We start from the raw sequence: 9,919 nt of genomic DNA, 5'->3' as shown, positions 1-9,919 counted from the left end.
CAGATACCATGTGCCTTTGCAACTGATCTGACTGATTTGCCCTTATATGTGACCTCATCAGATGCTTCTTTTAAAAACATTTGCAGGCACACCTCTGTCAGTCTTTCTTTAAAATTATAAAAAATCAATAAAGTTTTCTTAGTTGTATGTAAGGTGATGGCTGTAACACGTTTTAAAGCTGTGTTACAACCATCCCCACCCCTGTCCGCCAGTGTTTAACTAGCTATATTAGCAAGGTGATTTGAAATTAACAGGGGAAAAATGCATCACAATTTACCTGAGAAACTACAGTTTAATGTAATATAATTCATATGGTTTTATATGCAATGGTATAAGTACTAAACAAAATATAGTCTTGATTCAGAAATGTACTTTCTCACCTCAAAATCAGTTTTTTCGCGATGGAATCTGCATGTGCCTGTTTACAGCCTTGATATTCACCATGTAGGATCAGGGAGGAATTGGGTAAATACTGGAATGATCATATGACTCCTATCTTATCCGTGATTGGTGGAACTGATGGTGTTACAACTCTTCCCATGTTACAGCCATACCCGGTCTCCCCTACATTTTGATGGTTGGTAATGTTAGTCATAGCAGGGGAGAATTCAGGGTAGTGGGTCCAGGGTAGTGGGTTTAACCATTATCCATACTGGTTAGTCAGGGCGGTAGGTTGGTCCTCCATCATATCTGGTTAGGCAAGAGGTAGCCGGCCCAGGATGGATCTCTGGAAAGGCTCGTCTCTCCTAATCTCAGTGTTCCTCGAGTAGGCAGGCCGCCATAAAACAGGGAAAATTAGCTCTGTATAAGGACATATACAGGACAGATGAAATTATAAACAATTTTGGAGTATGGCAGCAACTCCAGCATTAAATTTAATTATTATAGCCTAGCTTAAAAAGGCAGACCCAGAAGGTAACATAGACTTGGGAGCATTCTGAGACAATGGCATCCATCCACTGCACTGTCAACAAACTTGAGTGACCACATGCAGTGACAGGATGACAGCACCAGTGCCCCAGTCTACCATAAAACCCTTCGCCTATGAACCCCTGGATCTGTACCTTTATCTAAGGGGGCATATTAGTTATCAAATGCTAAACTAAATAAGTAGGTTTTCAAGCTAAACTTAAAGATTGTGACAGTGTCAGAGTCCCGGACGCATTCTGGAAGGTTATTCCAAAGCTGGGGGGCCTTATAAGAAAAGGCTCTTCCCCCTGCTGTTACCTTATTAATTGTTGGAACTAACAGTACCCTGTGATCTTAGTGGACGTGGGGGTTCATAAAAGGAAAAAAGTTCCTGGAGGTACTCAGGAGCAAGCCCGTGCAGTGGCTGCCTCTGCCTCTGTCCCGACGCCTCCGGCGTCACAGAATGTGCAGCCTGGAGCAGCCGGAGGCGAGGGCACCTCTGCTATAGAGGTGCTGGCCCACCAAGGCATCGCCCTAGGCAGACAACAGCAGGAGCTCCAGGAACTCCGCGCTATGGTAACCGCTCTGACGAGCTGCATCCAGGCGTTGTCAGCGCAGACGTCCACACCCTCTCCGAGACCGCGGACACTGATTCCTCCTCCCGAGCCTTACAACGGGGATCCGGAGCACTGCGAGGACTTCCTGGTCCAGTGCAAGCTATATTTTACCACCATGCCCCACCTCGTGGATGAGGAGAAAATCGCCTTCATGGTGAACCGACTGCAGGGTAAGGCACTGGACTGGGGAGCAGCCCAGGTCAGTGCAGAGAAACCCTGTACCCGCAGCTACGGCCAGTTCGTTCACGAACTGCGGGCGGTGTTCAACCACCCTAGCTGCGGGAGGGTTTGTGGTCAGAGCCTGTTGCAGCTACGTCAGGGTAACCGTAGCGCTGCTGACTATGCCCTGGAGTTCCAGACCCTGGCTGCCAGGACCGGTTGGGATGAAGCCGCCCAGACAGACGTCTTCATAGCGGGGCTGAAACCCGACCTAAGGGCGGAACTGAGCTGTCGGCTCGAGGGAAAAGACCTGAACCAGGTGGTGCACCGAGCGATAACCGTCGACAGGTTGCTGCAGGAGCGAAAAGGAGGATCGACGCTTCCTCTCACCCCGCAGGCTCCCGTGGTACTATCGCCCCCCCTCTCACTCGGACCGCTGGTCCAAGGAGGGGGCGGGCTAGGGTGAGTATCTCTTTGATGGGTGGGCTGTTAATGTGGGAAGCGTCGGTGTCTTACGGGGCGGTGTCTCTACCTGTGTTTGCCCTAGTGGACTCAGGAGCCTCGGGGAACCTGATCCGGAGGAGCGTTGCCGAGCAGCTGAGGGTGCCCCTGATCCAGCTGGAGAGACCGAGACGCGTGCACGCACTGGACGGGCGACCTGTGGGCGGGGGTTTTATTTCTCACCGCACTGCACCAGTCACCATACACGTTCAGGGCCGAAGGGAACAGATCAGTTTTTATGTAATCCCTTCCACACGTTATTCCATCACGTTAGGTCTCCCCTGGTTTAAGCTTCACAACCCCGTCATCGACTGGTCCACGGGTAAGCTGCTAAAGTGAGTAGCGCCCCAACAGGGCACCCGGTCTCCCTCCCGTGTGTTCGCGCAATCCACCAGCGTTGAGAGCCCTAACATCAGCTCCACCCCAGTCATTCCCGCTCCGTACCGTGATCTAGCGGAGGTGTTCAGCGCTGCCAAGGCCACCCAGTTACCACCCCACCGACCCTGGGACTGTCACATCACCCTCAAGGCAGGTACTATGCCACCGCGCGGTCGAGTCTATCCACTTTCTCAGGAAGAGCAGCGGGTCATGGCTCAGTATGTTAAGGAGGCTCTCGCTCAGGGCTATATTACTCCCTCCACCTCTCCCGCCTCAGCCAGCGTCTTCTTCGTAAAGAAGAAAGACGGTGGGCTGAGGCCATGCGTAGATTACCGAGGGCTCAATTCCCTCTTAGTGAACTTTGCCTACCCGCTGCCTCTAGTGCCGTCGGCGCTGGAGCAGTTAAGGAAGGCTAAAGTCTTCACTAAACTAGATCTGCGCAGCGCCTACAACCTTATTCGCGTACGCGAGGGTGATGAATGGAAGACGGCGTTTAGTACCTCTACGGGGCACTACGAGTATCGCGTCTTGCCGTATGGCTTGGCGTCTGCTCCGTCGTTCTTCCAGGCGTTCATTAATGAGGTCTTAAGGGAGTATTTGAATAGATGCGTTGTCGCTTACATCGATGACATCCTGATCTATTCTCCCTCCTATGACCAACATGTGCGTGATGTACGGGCAGTTCTGGGCACGCTCTTGCGCAATCGTTTGTATTGCAAGCTCGAGAAGTGCGAGTTCCATCTCAGTGAGATGAACTTCCTAGGCTACACCATTAGGCCAGGCTCCGTGCACATGCAGCACAGGAAGGTGGAGGCGGTCGTGAAATGGACGCAGCCTCACACACGGCGCGAGCTGCAGAGATTTCTGGGCTTCGCGAATTTCTACAGGCGGTTCATTCGCGCATATAGTCAGATCGCAGAGCCCCTTACTGACATGCTGAGAGGGGAAGGAGTTAAGCTTCGCTGGACAGAGAGATCTACGAGAGCGTTCAACCAGCTGAAGCAAGCGTTTGTTGACGCGCCGGTTCTGCACCAACCGGATCCTAACCGTCCCTTTATAGTGGAGGTAGACGTGTTGAACGTGGGAGTAGGCGCGGTGCTGTCACAGCGACCGAAGAAGCATAGTTCTCTCCGTCCCATAGCCTTCTACTCTAAGAAGCTCACCGCCGCTGAGCGCAACTACAGGGTGGGAGACCGTGAGTTGTTGGCCATGCGTAAGGCGTTCGGTGAGTGGAGACATTGGCTGGAGGGAGCTAAGCATCCATTCACAGTGCTTACTGACCACAAAAACCTGGAATATATCAGGACCACGAAACAGATGAACGCCCGTCAAGCCAGGTGGTCTCTGTATTTCTCTCATTTCAAGTTCCAGGTGACATACCGGCCAGGAGAGAAGAACCAGCATGCGGATGCGCTATCTAGAGCACTAGAGCTCCTGAGAATTCAGGATTCTCAGGACATCACCCCTCCTTCTTCTCCTTCTTGCCAGCAATTAGCAAAGCCAAACATCACCCTTTATTATGTTAATTCACAGAGCAAGACTGAGGCAGCAGCCTCACCCAGAAAGTCTCTGCACCCAGAAGTCAAACAGATCACAGATCACAAACAAGCAAGAGCAAGATTCAAGCCTGCTGTTTAGATCACAAACAAGCAGAAACACAAATGCTTCTATCAAATGCTTCTAACACAAATATAGATAGATAGATAGATAGATAGATAGATAGATAGATAGATAGATAGATAGATAGATAGATAGATAGATAGAGAGCACATGAATTTGTTTTCCTGTCTTTTCCTCTCCTTTTCCAGCCTGCTGTTTAGATCACAACATTTATCAGTGATGCAGTGATGCAACGCGACCATGCTAATTTTCGCTAGCAATGATATGGGATTTCCTATATAACATTAGCATCAAGCTAATTGCGCCATATCATTTCTTAGCTTTTCAAACACGAATTCAAACGCGGAAACAGAAAGTGTTTGATTACAACAAATATTATATAGTATAGTATATGAAATATACAAAGAGCAAGATTCAAACAATTTTATTTATTTTTATTGTTTGACGGGACTCATTAGAGAAACTGTCGTTTCTACGTGCGATTGAATTGTAACTTTTGAAACACGAGTCTACAAATTTTCTGCCGTTTGTTGTAGTATCGGTAACATACAGTCTGCTTGTAACTTCAACTTTTTCGTGAAGTATCACGTTTGGTGTTTTGGTCATATGAGCTTGGGGGTGAGCCAGCTTGTGCTTTGGCAGGCGTATGAGCTGGGGGTGAGCCGCTTCCACCGCATTACCAAGACAATGGGTGTTAATCCCTTCACAGCAGGGGAGTGGGCTACATGGACCCTACCAAGCCCTGTGAAATTTTTCGCTTCTCTAGGAGCTCTAGTGCTAGGTCCTTTCCTGGCAGTACGGAGTCGACGAGCGAGGAGCCGGTGCTTACGCCTGAGTGCGTCGTGGGAGCTTTGGAGTGGAAGATCGAGGCAGCGAACCCGCATCCAGGTTGCCCGCCGCACCGTAAGTACGTTCCCCCCGCGCACCGTAGTGCCCTCATCAGCTGGGCTCATACGTCAGTGGGGACAGGGCACCCAGGGGTGTCAAAAACGGCTCAGTTGTTGGAGGCTCGCTACTGGTGGCCGGGCTGCACCGGGACGTACTGCAGCAGGTGGCGTCCTGCGCGGTGTGTGTGCGGTGCAAGGTGCCACACACTCCTCCTGCGGGTAAGCTCCTCCCTCTCCCTGCACCCAAGCAGCCATGGATGCAAATTGCTCTGGACTTCATCACGGACCTCTCCCCGTCCGAGGAGAACACGGTCATCATGGTGGTGATAGATCGGTTCTCGAAGATGGTTCGCTTCCTTCCCCTGCGGGGCCTGCCCACCGCGTGGGAGACTGCGGATCTCTTGTTTCGGCACGTATTCCGGCAGTTCGGTCTGCCTGAGGATATCATGTCGGACAGGGGACCGCAGTTCACCTCGCGTGTGTGGCGGGAGTTCCTGTCCAAGCTCAACATCACAGTTAGCCTAACCTCTGGTTACCATCCGCAGGCTAACGGACAGGTGGAGCGAGCGAACCAGGAGGTGGGAAAGTTCCTGCGCGCGTACTGCAGCGAGCACGCGGACACATGGTGCGCCCTTCTGCCCTGGGCCAAGTATGCACAGAACTCCCTCACACATTCCAGCACGGGGATGACACAGTTCGAGTGCGTGCTCGGTCGCCAGCCGCCGCTCTATCCTTGGAACGCCACGTCCTCAGACCAGCCCATCGTCGAGGAGTGGTGTAAGAGGAGCGAGCGGGTGTGGGAGGACACCCATCAGCAGCTGAGGGAGGCGATCCGGCGATTCAAGAGGAAAGCCGACCGTCGGAGGGGAGAGGCCCCATTTTATCAGGTAGGGGATAAGGTGTAGGTCTCCACCGAAGATGGACGCCTGGGCAGGAGAGGTAAACTGGGGGAGAGATATGCCGGCCCGTACGTCATCCTGAGGCGGCTTAACCCGGTTACTTATTGCATCAGTCTGCCCGAAGACAGACGTGTGTCGCGTGCGTTTCATGTGTCCGCTCTCAAGCCATACAGAGCAGGTGCATTGGAGGAGGCCTCGACGTCACGACCGCCCTCGCCGCTGCAGTTGTCGGACGGACCCGCGTACCTCGTGGAGAGGTTACTGGACTCGAGGCGCAGAAAAGGTGGCTTACAGTACCTGGTGGACTGGGTCGGATACGGACCGGAGGAGCGCTCCTGGATACCGCCCTCTCAAGTGGTAGGCCCCTCCCTTATCGCCGACTTCCACAGGGAACATCCAGACCGGCCAGCTCCGCGGTGACGGGGAAGACCGCGTGGGAGTCGATGGGAGGGGTCCTTGGGGGAGGGCTCTGTCACGGTGAGGGGGCCGGGTTGCCACCAGAGGGCGTGCATCCCGGCCAGCAGCCGATCCCAGCACACACCCCCGCGCACACAACCACTCCCACAGTCGCAATCACCATCATACTGAGCAACGGTTTCTTGTTTACTTTGCTCTTCTTAAGCCCGCAGGTCGTCTGGTCCAGTGCTGCACATTGCCGCTACATGAGCGTCTCTGGTCTCTGTGTGTCCGTCACTGCTTTCCCTACCTGTGTGCGCGCTACGAGCTTTACCTTGCATCGCTTGCAATGCGTGCTTTAGGAGCCTTACTAGTGTACGCTACGAGCTTTACCTTGCATCACTTATAGTGTGTGCGCTAAGAGCTTTACTGGTGTGCGCTACAAGCTTTACCTTGCATCACTTGCAATGTGTGCGCTAAGAGCTTTACTGGTTTGGTTGCCAAGGACAATAAACATCCTTCTGTTCAACCCCCGTCTCCGGCTTCCTCTGTCCCGACGCCTCCGGCGTCACAGTTCTAACCTTTCTAGCAGGATCCTGTGATCTATTGTGTTGAAAGCTGCACTAAGATCAAGAAGCACTAACAGTGATACATAGCCTTGATCTGAGGCAAGGAGGAGATCATTTGTTACTTTGACTAGTGCTATTTCAGTACTGTGGTGGGGCATAAATCCAGATTGGAACTTTCTAATATGTGAATCCTATGCAGATATAGGCATAATTGCTGGGCAACAGTTTTTTCTATGATCTTGTATATAAATGATGTGTTCACAATGGGTCAATAATTAGTTGGATCAAGATTTGGTTTCTTGATCAGTGTGACGCTGGGAGCGCAGCGAAGGACGAGACACGGATCCCTCTTGTGGCGACAGACGTCACTTTTATTAAAGACAATAATAGCGCACTAAGCGCACAGGTAACAATCAACACGCACACACAACGTGTAGACGTAGACAACGACGAGCACAGGACACTGCGCGAGCGCACATCAAATAGACAAACCACATTAGCCCCACGTGATTACAAGACGAGTCACAGGCGAGACAGATTATTCACACGACATGCCATAACCACGGATATCCACAGACGCAGACGATGCCAGTAGACTACGTAAACACACGCCCAAAAGGGAGGGGCCGGGGTCCTCAACGTGACAATCAGAGGTTTAATAACCGCTAATTTACAGGATTTGAGCATGTGACCTATTGTAATAGAGTTAACTACTGTTAGAAGAGGTTCAGTCACAACTGGTAATACCTCTTTTAATAATTTTGAGGGAACTGAATTTTGTGTGCAAGTAGTAAAATTTAATGATGAAATTATTTTCTCTAATTCTGACTGTGGGAGTGGATGAAAAGTCAAGTCAAGTCAAATTTATCTATATAGTGCTTTTTACAACAGATGTCACAAAGCAGCTTTACAATTGTATGGGTCCAGATATGGGTCCCTAATGAGCAAGCCAAATGCGACAGTGGCAAGGAAAAACTCCCTATGATGGTGGGGATTAGGAAGAAACATCGGGAGGGAACCCATCCTCCATTGGGCGACCCGTTTGTATTTGTGGACAAAAGGTTGTTCTACAGTTTTAGTTAAGGTTCTTGTGCCCTGGCCTACCAGGGCCTACCTAATGCGTAGGTCCTATTACATTTTGTATAATGCAGACAGAGTTCAATATTGAAGTAAAACGTAAATTGTTACCAGGACGATGTATATATACAACAGTCAGTGCAGATGGACGATAGCCTGTCATTCATCCACTACTTTTTATGCGATGTCATGCAATCTACCCACATTCTTTTGCGATCAACCAACACTTCCTTCGCGATCGACGTAATGGGCACCCCTGGTCTAAGCTAAACATGCCACACTCCGAACAGGGAAACAAACCAACACCAGCCATGGATAAATGTAACACAGCACACGCTGCTGAGCGAGGAGGCGGACACAAATGCTGAGGAGAGTGTGATTTAATGAAGGGAATTTTGAAATCAGGGTCAAACAGAAAAGCAGATGTCAAGTCTGATAAGGAGTCAGAACAATAAACGTGGAGAGACATGACGGAACGAAATACTTGAAATAAAACACGGGTAGAACGCAGAACAAACGAAACAAACAGGAAACAGAAACAGAAACACAGAATGACTAGGCAGTGAAAACGAGAAGTACTCAGAACTGGGAACACCTAATAAGGAACACACTGGAATAACTACAAGAACACATTCACCGACACAGAGGAGAAATACAACAGGGTTTAAATACATAGGACTGAAATAGACACAGGTGGAGACACTGACGATATATGCGTGGCAGACAGAGGGAACTATGGTTACAGACAAGCAGGGAACAACCAGACATGAGGAGCAGGGAGACCGGAGTGACAGCTTGGAGATGGGGGTGTAGCCCTACGTGACAATAAATTCAAAACTTACAGCGTTTAGCTGATTCATAAGGACTTACGCTAGCAGATTTGTAGAAACAGATAGTTGGTCAGTGGCCGGAATAGTCCACTGTGAAAATGGTCTCGGAAGGCAAAAAGTTAAGAATACCATGCAAGTAGTTATTATAATTTAGCAAAACAATTGCAAAGTTAGAAACAGAAACTCCACAGCAGCGTCAGCAGGAAGCAGTGTCAGCGTCAATTGCTGATAAGAAGGCTACATTTAGGCCTTGCTCTCTTCGTGAATCCCTTGCTTTCATGGAAAGGTCACAGGTCCTTTATAGAATTCAGCCACTCCAGTAGGCAACTAACTTGACAAGGCCACTTATAGGCTGAGGTGGTTCCATGTCCCCTGTGTCCAGTGCCAGATTACAGGGGAGGAGACACAGTTCTTGATGGGCATAATAACAGCAAAAGAGAGGAGTGCAAATGGATGAAATGGGAAGAGCCCTCAATCACAGAGGCATGAGTGCCTGCAGACGGTGAGCATGTGAGTAATTGACATGGAACCATGATGTAGGTCATGGTACCTGTGAAAATCTTAAAGATTTTGTGGGTTCTGAGTTGAGGCAACTCCAGGAACATGTTTGGGAGGATGCAGTATGCCCTGATGGCTTTTAGTTTGCCTTATTAAAAGCTTCCCTGTGTGTATGTCTACTGCAGCTGGTCTCTGTGCTTGCATTTGTGATGAATGTTTTGAGAAAGGTGTTTATGTGTCATTGCTCTGCGGGAGTCCGTGCTGCTCGACAGCGCTGGTCAGGGAACCGTTTTAATAGGACGACTTTAAACTAATGTAAAATCTCAGTGTGTGCTGGAAAGTGATGTCAGTTTTTTTCATGGACTATGTAGCTCATCTGTCACCATATCCATTTTGATGTTAACTCTCCTGTGAAAGAGCAAAAATAGCTATTTGACTTCTATATGACATCTATCAAATAAAACACATATTCTGTCTGCAATACATGTTTTAAATGAATAATACATGAGCTGAAATGATATGAGGGTATACAAGATGTTTAACACATATTCTGATCTGTATGTTCCCACACATACCATA

Source organism: Brachyhypopomus gauderio, chromosome 2 (genome assembly GCF_052324685.1).
Source record: "Brachyhypopomus gauderio isolate BG-103 chromosome 2, BGAUD_0.2, whole genome shotgun sequence".
NCBI lineage: Eukaryota > Metazoa > Chordata > Actinopteri > Gymnotiformes > Hypopomidae > Brachyhypopomus > Brachyhypopomus gauderio.
The sequence above is the reverse complement of the archived record's forward strand: the minus strand, read 5'-3'. Positions refer to the sequence as shown.